Source organism: Mustela erminea, chromosome 15 (assembly GCF_009829155.1).
Source record: "Mustela erminea isolate mMusErm1 chromosome 15, mMusErm1.Pri, whole genome shotgun sequence".
In the NCBI taxonomy this organism is placed as follows: Eukaryota; Metazoa; Chordata; class Mammalia; order Carnivora; family Mustelidae; genus Mustela; species Mustela erminea.
The window spans coordinates 80,830,034-80,842,053 of NC_045628.1; positions in this window are offsets into that span (position 1 = coordinate 80,830,034).

A 12,020-nucleotide genomic window follows, 5' to 3' on the forward strand; every position below is an offset into this window, starting at 1 on the left:
GATTTTATAAGTAGCTTTGAGGATAGGCCTTTTGTCTTAATTTCCTTTACCGAGCTCAATAAATTGTTGACTAAATAGTAGTGACTAAATGTAGATGTGGTCATTACAGATGTCAAATCCAGCTTTGCAATTGTCACTAACTATGAGGGCTGAGAGCTGAGTCCATTAGCACATGTTGCCACCTCCCCCTGTCTCTGTTGCCCCCACCTTAGTCTGCTAAGGTTACCAGCAGCCCTCTTGCATTGCTGAATAGCCCCTAACTGACCACCCCATGTCCTCCTTGTCCTCCAAATCTAACCTCCATATGTTGACCAGGAGGTGTTCTGAAAGTATCAATTCTCATCACCTCCTTGTTGAGAACCTTCCAGACTTTCTATAGATGAAGCGCTTAGGCCAGAAATCTGGTTGGAAAGGAAGGCTAGCAGAATTGTCTGGATTTCATATTTGTGCCCCAAGAAAACTGCTTTTTAAATCAGGGTAAAGAGTAGAGGCTACTCCAGATGGCTGATGGAGAAAGGTAAAATATTTCCCAAATCACATGGCTGCTGGGACCTGGTTCCCCGCTGGAGTATTTCAAGTGAGAAGAATCAGAAAGGAGGCAGAATCTACCTTGGTTTGGAATCTACCGGAGGGTTCCCCCTCTTGCTCTGTCCGCATTCCCTTTTTTGTGATGGTTCCTTCCTGACTCGCAGCTACCCTGGCCTTCCTCCCTCTTCCTTCCTGGGGCTGCACTCAGAGCCGCCGTCCACTTCTTTTCCAGTACCTCCCTCAGTCTGTCCAAGAGAATTCTTGCCCGGCTTCTTGCTCCTGCCCGCAAGGAGGGCAGTGGCGGGGAGCAGAAGCGAGCTCAGGAGATCTATGTATAAAGTGAGAGGAGCCGTACTCTGGAAACACAGCGTTTCACACATGAATGAGGACAATCCCCCTCAGTGGGAGTGACGGAGCACTATCATTCTCACAGGGGCGAGAAGAGATTCTTCTCAGCTTATGCAGAGAACCAACCTCTTGTAATGCTTTAAAGGCATGAAAGAACAGTGTCTGCTCCTACCACCTACAAGCAATTTCATGCACATTATTAATGGGGAAAACATTTTCTTCTAGTGCTTCATGTTGTTGGAGGGAGGAAGAGAAGAGAGAAAGGAATTGAGGTGCCGCCCACCTACGAGCTCTCCGTCTATCCTGGGAGGAGCCGTGAATAGCTGGTGTGCTTCCCACACATCCACGACAGTAAGATTGTGTGTGGCTGTGAGGTAGTTCTGTGAAAATTCAGAGAAATGGCTTTAGACAGAAATACCAGTGGTCCTTCCTTGTGCTCACAGATCCTCATGCTTCCCCAGGAAACAGGTGCCCGAGCTGCATACAGGCTCCTTGTTTACTTCTGGGGAGATGGCTATGGATTAGTCAGAAGCTAAATGTTTAGCAGAGGTTAAAAAGAGAAAGAGAGAGAGAGAGGGAGGGAGGGAGTTTTCCTGGGTGACTCCCTTAGTTTTGCTAAGCTTACAAAAGAAGGCAAGCGGGGTACATGTTACAGCACCCCTGGCCATCAAGCCCACAGGGAGATAAGTTGCCACCTGAGCCCCAGGAGGAAACCAGCAGGTGTACCCCGTACATTGCTGTCCGGAGTGTCCTTTGGTCCACCGGTGGAAGCTCTGTCCTCCCAGAAATCCTGCCTGGGCGCCAGCTGTCACAGAGGCTGTCTGAAACAGGATGAGAAGAAGTCGGATAACTAGTCAAGCTTTCCCTTGGAGGCTGGAGGTTATTGGCACAAGGCAAGGAGCACCGGGCATCATTTAGAAGCCAGCAGCTGCGCTAAGGCAGAGGGCGTTGCTGGCATTTTCCATCCCACACTGGCTTTTCTTCATTTCTTGACCTTAATTTTTCCAAATGATATTACTCTCCCAAGAACGTGGGCTCCAAATATTTTCATTATCTTTAAAGACTCGGAAAATCCAGCAATGTACATAAGGAAGAACCAAAACCTCAGACCCCCATTACCAGAGAGGGCCACTGCTCTCGTCCCACTAAATTTGCTCTTGGATGCATATTGTTTTACATAGTTGATATGATACTGGGTAGAATTTTAAGATGGTATCTTGCTTTTTTTTCCTGCTTAGCTTGTGTTATCATAAGCATTTTCTCATGTCATAAAATATTCTTTCTACAGTAATGTGGTGGGGGGGTGTGTATTATTAGCAACTGATACAAGAATTCCTTTTAGGGAGAAATTCGCCCTTATCGAGAAGAAAGCTCTGGGGAGGAGCAGGGGGCATTCTTTGTCAGTTACTCCGGGCAGCGGAGGGAGCAAGCCTGTGAGCGTGAGGGGGAGCCGACTTGCATACTCTGAGACCCCCCCAACGGCTCCTTATCACAGTAAATCATCCAAATCCCAAAATGCTTGTGGGGAGAGTGGAAGCTGAATTAGGCGGCCCTGACAGAGCATTGGCAGAAAAAAGCACTTGGAAGGAAGGAAGCTCCTGGTAATCTACACAATTAGTGGGAAAGAATTGCCTTGTCACAAATTGTGGAGCCGTGAATCAGGCCCTGTTAATCAGATATCCGTGAGACTAGGGGAGGGCCTCCCGGTAGAGGAGAGCCTCTGGTCCCGAGCTGATATCAGGTTGACATTCACAGTCTTTTGATGGTTGCCTAGTGTTCCATTAACTGGCATTATCATTTAAATAACATTTTGAGTAACTTTGTGTTTGGGTTAATGCCTGGGACACTGAAAGCACTAGGTCGAATGGTATAAGCATCTTAAAGGAACCTGTTACACCACCACTTACTTGGTTGCTTTCCAGAATGTCTGCAAACAGGGAGTGTGAAAGCCTTTGTCCTTGCCACTCACCGGCTGTTTAGTATCTACTCCACATGCCGCTCCCTCCAAGAACCCTTGTTTTCTGCCCAAGTGGAATTAGTTTGTCTTATAAACCTTCTAACGCTTCACTTTCATCCCCTCAAGGCAGTGATTATATTATTGTTGTTAGCAGACACACGTCCCCCTTGAACTATACTGTAAGCAGTTTGAAGGCAAACTCTGCCGTTCTTACCGTGAATATTACCCGGTAGCAGCCCCCCACATTGCCCGAACACTGAGGGCAGCACCTGACACTCTTGCTTTGTGTCTCCTGACCCAGATTCGTAAGCGGATCAGGTTCTAAGGGGGGTGTTGCAATTTAATTCCATGACTGCACCGCTGAGGTGATCACTGCGAAGTCTGGAGAGCAGAGAAGCGCCAGAAGGCTGAGAATGGGTGAACAGTGTGGTGGTGTTCAGAAACCGGCCAAAGATAGGGGAGGTGGGGCCGATTCTAGCAGCAGAATGATTCCGGAAGGGGAGGCGCTGGGATCCCCAGGCGTCAGCAGGGCCTCAGTGAGAACATTCAGACTGACCTAGTTTCTCCCACTGCCAGTATTCTGGTGATGGCCCACCAGAGATATGTGAAGAGCTGGAAGTCTCCGGAACCTGGTGGTAGCAGCGGTTCTTCTGACCCTCCTGAGATGAGGTGTGAAAAGGGGGGTTGGTTGCAAAGCAAGACAAGTTGGTGAATCCACAACTGGCTGAACAAATCTGCCCTATCAGTTTGCAAACGTGCAGATCAGTGTCCAGATGTTAACATGGAGAGAGGTTTTTTCTGTTCTGTTTCGTTTTTTAAGTGACGTTCCTTAGAGCTTCCTTCTGGTCTCCAAATGGGCCCACAGTCTTGTCAGGGACTTGGAAGATGATGAGGAAGGAAGAAAGAGGTAAGTCAGGAGTCGAATGTAGGCTGAAAGCAGCGGAGGAGCGTAAAAACAGTGGAACACAAAATCAGGATCTAGAAAGGCCTGATGAAGCAGAGCGTCAGACCAAATTCCATAAAATGGAATTTAACTTGGGTCCCTCAAAACAATTGCGCAGGGATGGCGTGAGGGGCAACACGTTCCAGGGGACAGAATTTCTATGCGATGCCCTGAGGCAGTCAAAAATTCCTCTTTGACTCAATATCCATATCTAGAAAACAGAAAGTGATGGTCATTCTTCTCTGTGCCAGCCTGGGCACACCCTGGAATAGGGCACTAAATTCTCGGGTCCGTCACAGGAAAATGATAGCACGATAAGGAACAGCTCAAGAACAAAGAAGGCTACCCTAAAAAATCAGACTTGGAGATACTTGAAAAGTAGTTTCCAGAAGACAAGTCATTTGGAAGTATGTATGAACTTATTTTCTGGAACAAAAAAGAAGTTGCAGCCATTCTGGCAGATGGTATTCTCTCTAACCGTCATAATAAGCTTGCTCATCTCGCATGTTCTTTTATCCTATGGTTTTGCCGCTCTTCAGTAAAATTTAGTTATTCTTCCCTTGAATCCAGGCTGCCCTGGGACATATTTTGACCAATAGAATGTGGTGGATATGGTGATACGTAACTTCTGAAGATGGCCTTACCAGTAGGAAGGTTTTACCTTTGCTGATTGAAATGCTCGCTTTCAGGGTCCAGTTGTAGGCACCCTCATCACACTGCCGTCCAGTGGATGCCAGGCAGAGTGGAAGATTCATCTCACCGAGCCCTGACAACATATCTGATCCACGAAATTCTGAGCAAATAAGATGGTCATTGTTTGAAACACTAAGTTTAAGAGTGGTATTCAGCAACCGATCCCCAAAACAGTGATTAAGAAGGTGGACTATGGGGCACCTAGGTGGCTTAGTGGGTTAAAGCCTCTGCCTTCGGCGCAGGTCATGATCCCAGCGTTCTGGGATCAAGTCCCGCAACGGGCTCCATCGGGCTCTCTGCTCGGCAGGGAGCCTGCTTCCCCCTCTCTCTCTCTGACTGCCTCTCTGCCTACTTGTGATCTCTATCTGATAAATAAATAAAACCTTTAAAAGAAAAAAAAGAAGAAGGTGGACTATGGGTGCACCTTGGTGGCTCAGTCCGTTGAGAGTCTGTCTTCGCCTTGGGTCATGGTCCTGGGATCCTGGGATCCAATCCCACGTAGGATTCCATGCTGGGTGGAGAGTCTGTTTCTCCCTCTGCCTCGGCCTCTCGCCTGCTCGTGCTCTCTTTCTCTTTTTCTCTCTCTCTCTCAAATAAATAGGTAAATAAATAAATTTTTTTTTTTAAAAAAAAAGGAAAAAAAAAAGAAGGTGGACTGTGGAGTCAGACTGTTTACTAGCTATTACATCTTGAGTAAATCAATTAGCTTTTTTGGCCCCAGTTTTCTTTTCTATAAAATAGGGAGGCCCGGGGCGCCTGGGTGGCTCAGTGGTTTGGGCTGCTGCCTTCGGCTCGGGTCATGATCTCAGGGTCCTGGGATCGAGCCCCGCCCGCATCGGGCTCCCTGCTCCGCAGGAAGCCTGCTTCCCTCTTTCTCTCTCTCTCTCTGCCTGCCTCTCTGCCTACTTGTGATCTCTGTCTGTCAAATAAATAAATAAAATCTTTAAAAAAAAAAAAAAAAAAAAGGGAGGCCCAATCTCACGATGCTTGTGAGGATTAAATAAGGCATGATCCCTTGGAATAATTCCTGGCCCATAAAAAGTGGTCAGTACTAACACAGTGATAGAATTAAGGGGGGCAATCTGTGAAGATACAAAATAATTCAACCCTTTTTTTTTTTTTTTTTAATTCTCTAATAGAATTGTCCAAACATAAAGTAAACTGCTTGGGGATGTGGTGAAGCCCCCTTCCCTGGAGATTTCCAGTCATGAATGGGTTTCCAGTCATGAATGGGTGGCTGTTTGTAGAGTTTGGGGATTGATGACCCTGTCAACCCATGACTCTATGCTCTGTCATGTTGGGGCCAAGTTTTTGATGGAAGAGGCACTCAGTGTGTTCAATACACTTTTCTTGAATTGACTTGAGCTAGATATAGAAGAAAGACATACTCATCCAGCTAGATCATTACAATTTTGAGATTACCAACATATTTTACTTGGCATAATGTTTTCTCATCAGCCATTAATGTTCCTGTACACATCCTTATGAGGTCAGCATCACCATTCCTGTAAGATGAAGGACTTGAGGCAGAAAAGCTAAATGGCTTATTAATTATTGAATGAACTGCTTAGAGCACCTTTCTGCCTATGAATTCAAGGCTGGAACATGAGGCCCAAGCCACTCAGTTTCTTTGCCCAGCAAGGTGGTACCGAGACCATCCCGAGCTCTCCCAATACAGGGGCGAAAAGGCACAAAGACACAGGACAGCTCTTACATCTCTCCAGCTTCTGAGCTCAAGAAGAAGCCCCACGTAGCCGCTGAATTACAGAAGTTCAAGAAAGGAGGAGCTGCCCATTCAGAAATTAACAAAGGAAAAGGAGGTCTGCAGTAGAAACTGTCCTGTCTGTTATGAACTAATAAAATGTCCCAGACCTGCTCCCAAGGTCCCTGAGAGATAACAACCCCAAAGTCACTTCCAATTCAGCTGACTGTTTCTTGCCAGGTCATTCTAGGGCAGGGCACAAGACTGGGAGAAATAAACAAGAGGGCTGAAGTTCTGGGCAAGCCGGGGGCGGGGCCCCAGCTCGCTTCCTGTGCTATTCAGTTTCTCCACACACTGGCATCAAAGACAGCGATCTTGGGGCTCTAAATGAGGACAGACTGACCCAAGAAACAGGGACAGGTGGTCACTTTGCTACTCTCTCTGAAACCCCACATGGGGTATTTTAATAGTGCTCTCCATCTGTCCAACCTCGGGGGCTAATCCCTTCCTAATCTGAGCTGTAATATAATAATTGGGTAATCAGACAAGACACTGCAGAAAGCTCAGGCCATAGTTTTGCTGTTCTTTTTGGCTAGGCTCTCCCTTTATTAGAGCAAAGTGTAGCTGACCTAGAAATTCCCCATTTGAGATTCAGCCTTTGTTAAACAAAAGCAGACCCTCTGAAGAAGTGTGCATGTTTAGAAAGCACAGCCCTCTTTCTTGGGGAGTAATTTCAGTCCCTGCTCCCTGTGCATACAGGAATGAGCTGCTAGGGGACCACATGATCTTGCTCTGTGCTGCAAACTGAAAAAAAGAAAAAAAAAAAAAAGGAAAAAGAAAGAAAAAGGAAGGAGAAGAAAAGAGGGGGAGAAAAGCTTCATGGTTAGCTTGGGCTAATGAGCTCGCTGGTGTGTGTCCAGGAAACATCCCAGAATGAATACATCTGCTGAGATTTCTCTTTTGAAAGAAGTAACCTTGTTGTGGTAGAGGGAAATGAAACATAAACGCATGAAGTCAGATCAGGGACCAAACCTAAAGCACACACAGAAAACCCAGTAGGTGGTTAGGCACTGGGACCGAAGTAAGCCTGGCTATTTGTGGATTATCCCATCATGGAGGAAAACATAGATATATGTTTGGTTTTTTTTTCTCCAAAGAGATAAAACCAAACACTTAAACTGCTGAGGCCTGGGGCATCTGGGTGGCTCAGTGGGTTAAGCCTCTGCCTTCGGTTCAGGTCATGATCTCAGGATCCTGGAATCGAGCCCCGCATCGGGCTCTCTGCTCAGCAGGGAGCCTGCTTCCCCCTCCCTCTCTGCCTGCTTCTCTGCCTACTTGTGATCTCTCTTTCCGTCAAATAAATAAATGAAATCTTTAAAACATACAAACAAACAAAAACTGCTGAGGCCTGATCACACTGGTCTAGCACCTGGGAAGAAACAAAGTTGCTGTCAGTCTGGTTGGCTGGAGGTTTCTCACACTGGGAAGTCTCCTAGTCGCCATCGAGGGTTGGGTCACAGCTTATTCATGACAGCCCCCAGCACACAGTAGGCACTCAATAAAAGCTAATGCACGCAGCTAAGGCAACATGAAGGCCCTTCCTAAAATAGTCCAGTGGTGGCCGTGGCCGCTGTGGTCAGGTGTTCGTTGACTTGAGTCTATTTCAAACACCTGCTAAATATATTTGCTCTAACCAAAAAAATATTCTCTCCAAAGGAGAAGGCTAAAGGAAATGGAGAGAGCTGGGAGTGGGTGATAGAGACTGGAATGTGGAGGTCTGGAGACCAAATGCACTGTCTTGTGGCAGGAGGAAGCATGGAGGAAAGTCAGCCCTCTGGGGGATACGGTGGGGGGGTCCTTTCCCCAAAATGGCTGCAGAGTGGGCTGATTTGTTAGCAAATTCTGTTAACTCTCTGTGCTAATCTGTTCTCTCCTTCCATAGTAAGAGGGATGTGGCCAGATACATGGTTAGACCGTATTTCCCATGCTTTCTTGTAGCCAGATGTGGCCGTATGACTAGTTGTCACTGTTGGAATATGAGAGGAAGTGATATGCATCATGTCTGAGTTGAAGCTTCTTCTAGGATCACTTTCCCAACAACCGACTAGATGAGAACAGTAACAGGACCCCAGGGGAGATACGATACATGAAGCCTGAGACCCTGGGTGGCCACATGGAAGAAACCCTTGCCCTATTGACTTGGATACCTACTTAGAACTGGCAGGTGAGCAAGAAATAGACTTCTGTCGGGTTGAGTCATTATTTGGTGGGACCTGTTACAGAAGCTAACACCATCCTAAGTAACATTTAGAATATCAAGATAAGTAACCCCCTCCATCTCATGCAACTTAAAAAGGGGAGATGATGGCTCCGGAAAGTGAATTATCAGCCTCTAAGATGACTGAGCTACTCACTTGAGGCTCTGCTGGTCGCAGGGGGAAGAACTCTACTCTTCCGTGTCAACACAATGCTCAGTCCTTCCAAATCAGAGTCAGTTTATGGGAAGTGGGCCCTGGGGCACCACGATGTTGGAGGCTGTGTAGAAAATGCCTAATCGTGTGTGATGTGTCACGGGAATCTGCTGCACCTCATAGCGACACCATTGTGACATGGGGAAATGCACAGAGTACATGAGCTACGTGGAGGGAGCCATAGTTCCCCAAGTGATAGCTAGTGTGTACAAAGCAGGTGGACAGGGACATATTCAGGGAATTTGCTCGGACTTGTTGGAATAGAGATTGGAGAGCAAGTGTGTTTATGTGTTGCGTGTAGGGGGCTGGGGGTGGATGGGGGTGGTAAGTTAGAGTAGAAGACATAGGCAGAGATGCAGAAAAAAGAAAACAGAAACATTTGAAATACAAAATAAACTTTTAAAGCCCATGGCAGTATCTTTGGGTATAAGAGTTTTTCTATATTCATGAAGCAGGGTCATTTAAACTTTAAGAGCCAAGGTTGCAGCCTCTGCTATAAATTTAATAGAACACATACATATTTTGCTGGCCTAGATCCTAAAGCTTTGGGGATGGGAGAAAAGAAGTTGGAGAGGAAGAAAGAGTGCCAGGGTCTTTAATAAGAAGGGGCTCTGCTCCCTGCAGGGTCCATCCAGGTTATCTCCAGAAGAGAGGGCATGAGACATGCTTCCCCGTGTCACCATGAGTTTAGGAGCTGACTAGGCTGGACCTTGCTGCTATCTGTTTGGAGCCCTTATGTGTGTCCCCCATGCCATCATGGCAGGGACACAGGAGAAGATGTTAGGATGTGGGGCAGGGGCAAAAACAGGGTGGCATGGGAAAGCAAGGGAACTCTTCACGTTTCTGAGACTGAGTTTGAATTAGCTGAGAAATGGAGCCGACGATCGGGAAAATGTCATGGTGGTGATGAGGAGATGCCGTGGCAGAGAGCGGGATGCTCGTGTGGCTGGAAACCAGGCGGAAAGGACATACCTGAGCAAAGGGCCTCCCGTACCTGCACGGGCTGGTTCATGCTTACTGTCTATCTGCTGCCATCCATGACCTTACAGTCTGCAGGGGGTCCACACTTGCTGGGAGCAACCCTGTGTGTGATGCAGCTCTGTGTCAAGAAGCAGAGACACAGCAGAATTTCTTTTAGATGAGAGAAAGTACACCCAAGGGGGCAGGTGCTTGGGCTTTAATTCATTTCTTGCAGCCCCTCTAGGCTCTCCCTCTTGAATTCCTGTGCCTTGCATCTTCACTAACACCTGTGGGCCACCTCTTGAATTCTGGCTGTAGTTTGCACCCTCTCTGGGATCTGATGATTCCCACCGCTGAGTTTGGCTGCTCCCTAACGTTCATTCATCCATGCCCAAAGCCCTGGCATCGTGTCCACATGGCCTCTGCTGTCCAACCTTGTTCTGCCTGGTTTTGGCTTCCTTGCACCCACCTTGGCACTGCCAGCTTGAAGGGACCCCACCCCACTCTGCAATCTGAGATGGAACATTTTCGAAGAGTAGGTCTGGCCAAAGAGTGGGCCAGGAAAAAAGGGAACTATGGAGAGGCGCAGACCAACAGTTATAGGTATAACCGGTTTCTCAGCACCCACCCCCGGCTTACATGAAGAAAATTGGAGAGCAGTACTAACCACAGTGTTTCTCTTATTCTTTCCTATCCAGACAGCCCTCGAGGTTCTTCCTAGATAGCCCCAACAGACCCCAGGGATTTCACATGTGTGTGCCAACAGCTAGTCTTGGCTGATGTCATTTTCTTTCCTGGGCACTCTGGCTGCCAATGGTGCTGCCCCCTTACTGTTGGCAACCCCAGGAGTGCCATCCATGACCTTACAGTCTGCAGGGGGTCCACACTTGCTAGAGCAGCCCCCGCCCAGATTGAATCCATGGAAGCGAGTCTAAGCATATTACAGTCTGTGCCAAGGGCACAGTGCTGTGCTGAAGGGTAAAGGTGAGGGGACGCTGTCACCTCTGCTCGTGGTGGTGCTTGCTGTGGGTTGAACTGTGGCCCCCAAAGATACATTGACCTCCTAACCCCTTGATACCTGCAAACATGACCTTATTTGGAAATAGGATCTTTGCTTTTGTGACAAAGATATAAATGAAAATGAGGTGATGCTGGAGTGGGGTGGGCCCTTGGTGCTCTCGTAAAAGGCGAGGAGACACAGACAGACCCTTGAAGGAGAACATCATGTGAAGATGGAGGCAGCTGGGAATGATGTTTCTAGAAGCCCGGGGATGTCAATGATGGCCAGCAAGAACCAAAAACCAGGAGAGAGGCCCCGGAGCTACCCCACCGTTAGCATTGTCCGCTTCTGCAAGACCTGTGCCGCCCGAGACCCCTCGACATTACAGACAAGGGCTCATTTGCTTTAGTTTGGTCTTTTCTTCATACCTTCTTGCTCTACAGTCTGGGTACAAACTGGCGGGGGCTGGGCCAGGGTGACATCTTAGGAGTGGTGACCTGTGGAACCCAGAACATGTCACCCCCCTGAGCTTCCTGGCCAATCCAGAGCCCAGGTGGAATTCTGTCCCCTCTCGAGAGGAGCTCTTTCCCCTCAGCTGCCTCAGCTGTGCTCTGAGGTTGATGTGGAAAATTACGAATGGGGGGGTGCTTTTTACATTACATGTTACTAATTAGAAAAGAATTTCTCCTCTGTGTAAGCGTATACCCAGAACAGCTATTATCCCACATTGAAAGCCGATGTTCAGGACAGATCAGGAATCCAAATACGCAAATGAGAACATAAGAATTTCAGTCTCGCCTCAGCTGACGGTGCTCAGACCTCTCGAGTCCTCGTCTGCCAAGTTCTCGCCTAGAGCCATCATCGAAGAAAGGAGGGTACAGAAAAATGCCAGTAGCATGGACCCCTGGGCTCCCTGGCCAGGGCCATTCACACAATTCTATCCTGGCAACTGTGCACTTCACCTTGTGCTCTCAGTGTGTGTGAGACCCTTGGAGGGCAAGGATAGACCTTGGTCACATGGACAGAATTAACTGCAAGATGAGGGTCAAGGCTGGCAAAGCTGGAGCTCCTCCTGATGGTCCTCATAACCATCAAGTGAAGGGTCTTCACTTCATGGAGGCGTGGGGTGGGGGTAGAGAAGGACAAGAGCAGGAAGGCAACATGGCCAGTTGGGCTGGGGTCCAGAGCAGCCTAAGTGCTCTGGAAATGGGCAGTGTGGCTCCTAGCTCAAATACTGTTTCCGAATGTCATTGACTAAACATCATCCCTTTAATGACCATAGTAAGGTAAAGCCAGCAGCCTCCTTAATGGGAGTGCTGTGACAAAGGGGTGGGGGTGGGGGTCCACAGTAGCAGCTGCACCTGGCTTCAAGGGTAGCTGCTCCCCCAGCCTTTTCTGCAGAATGTTCTGGAAGAATC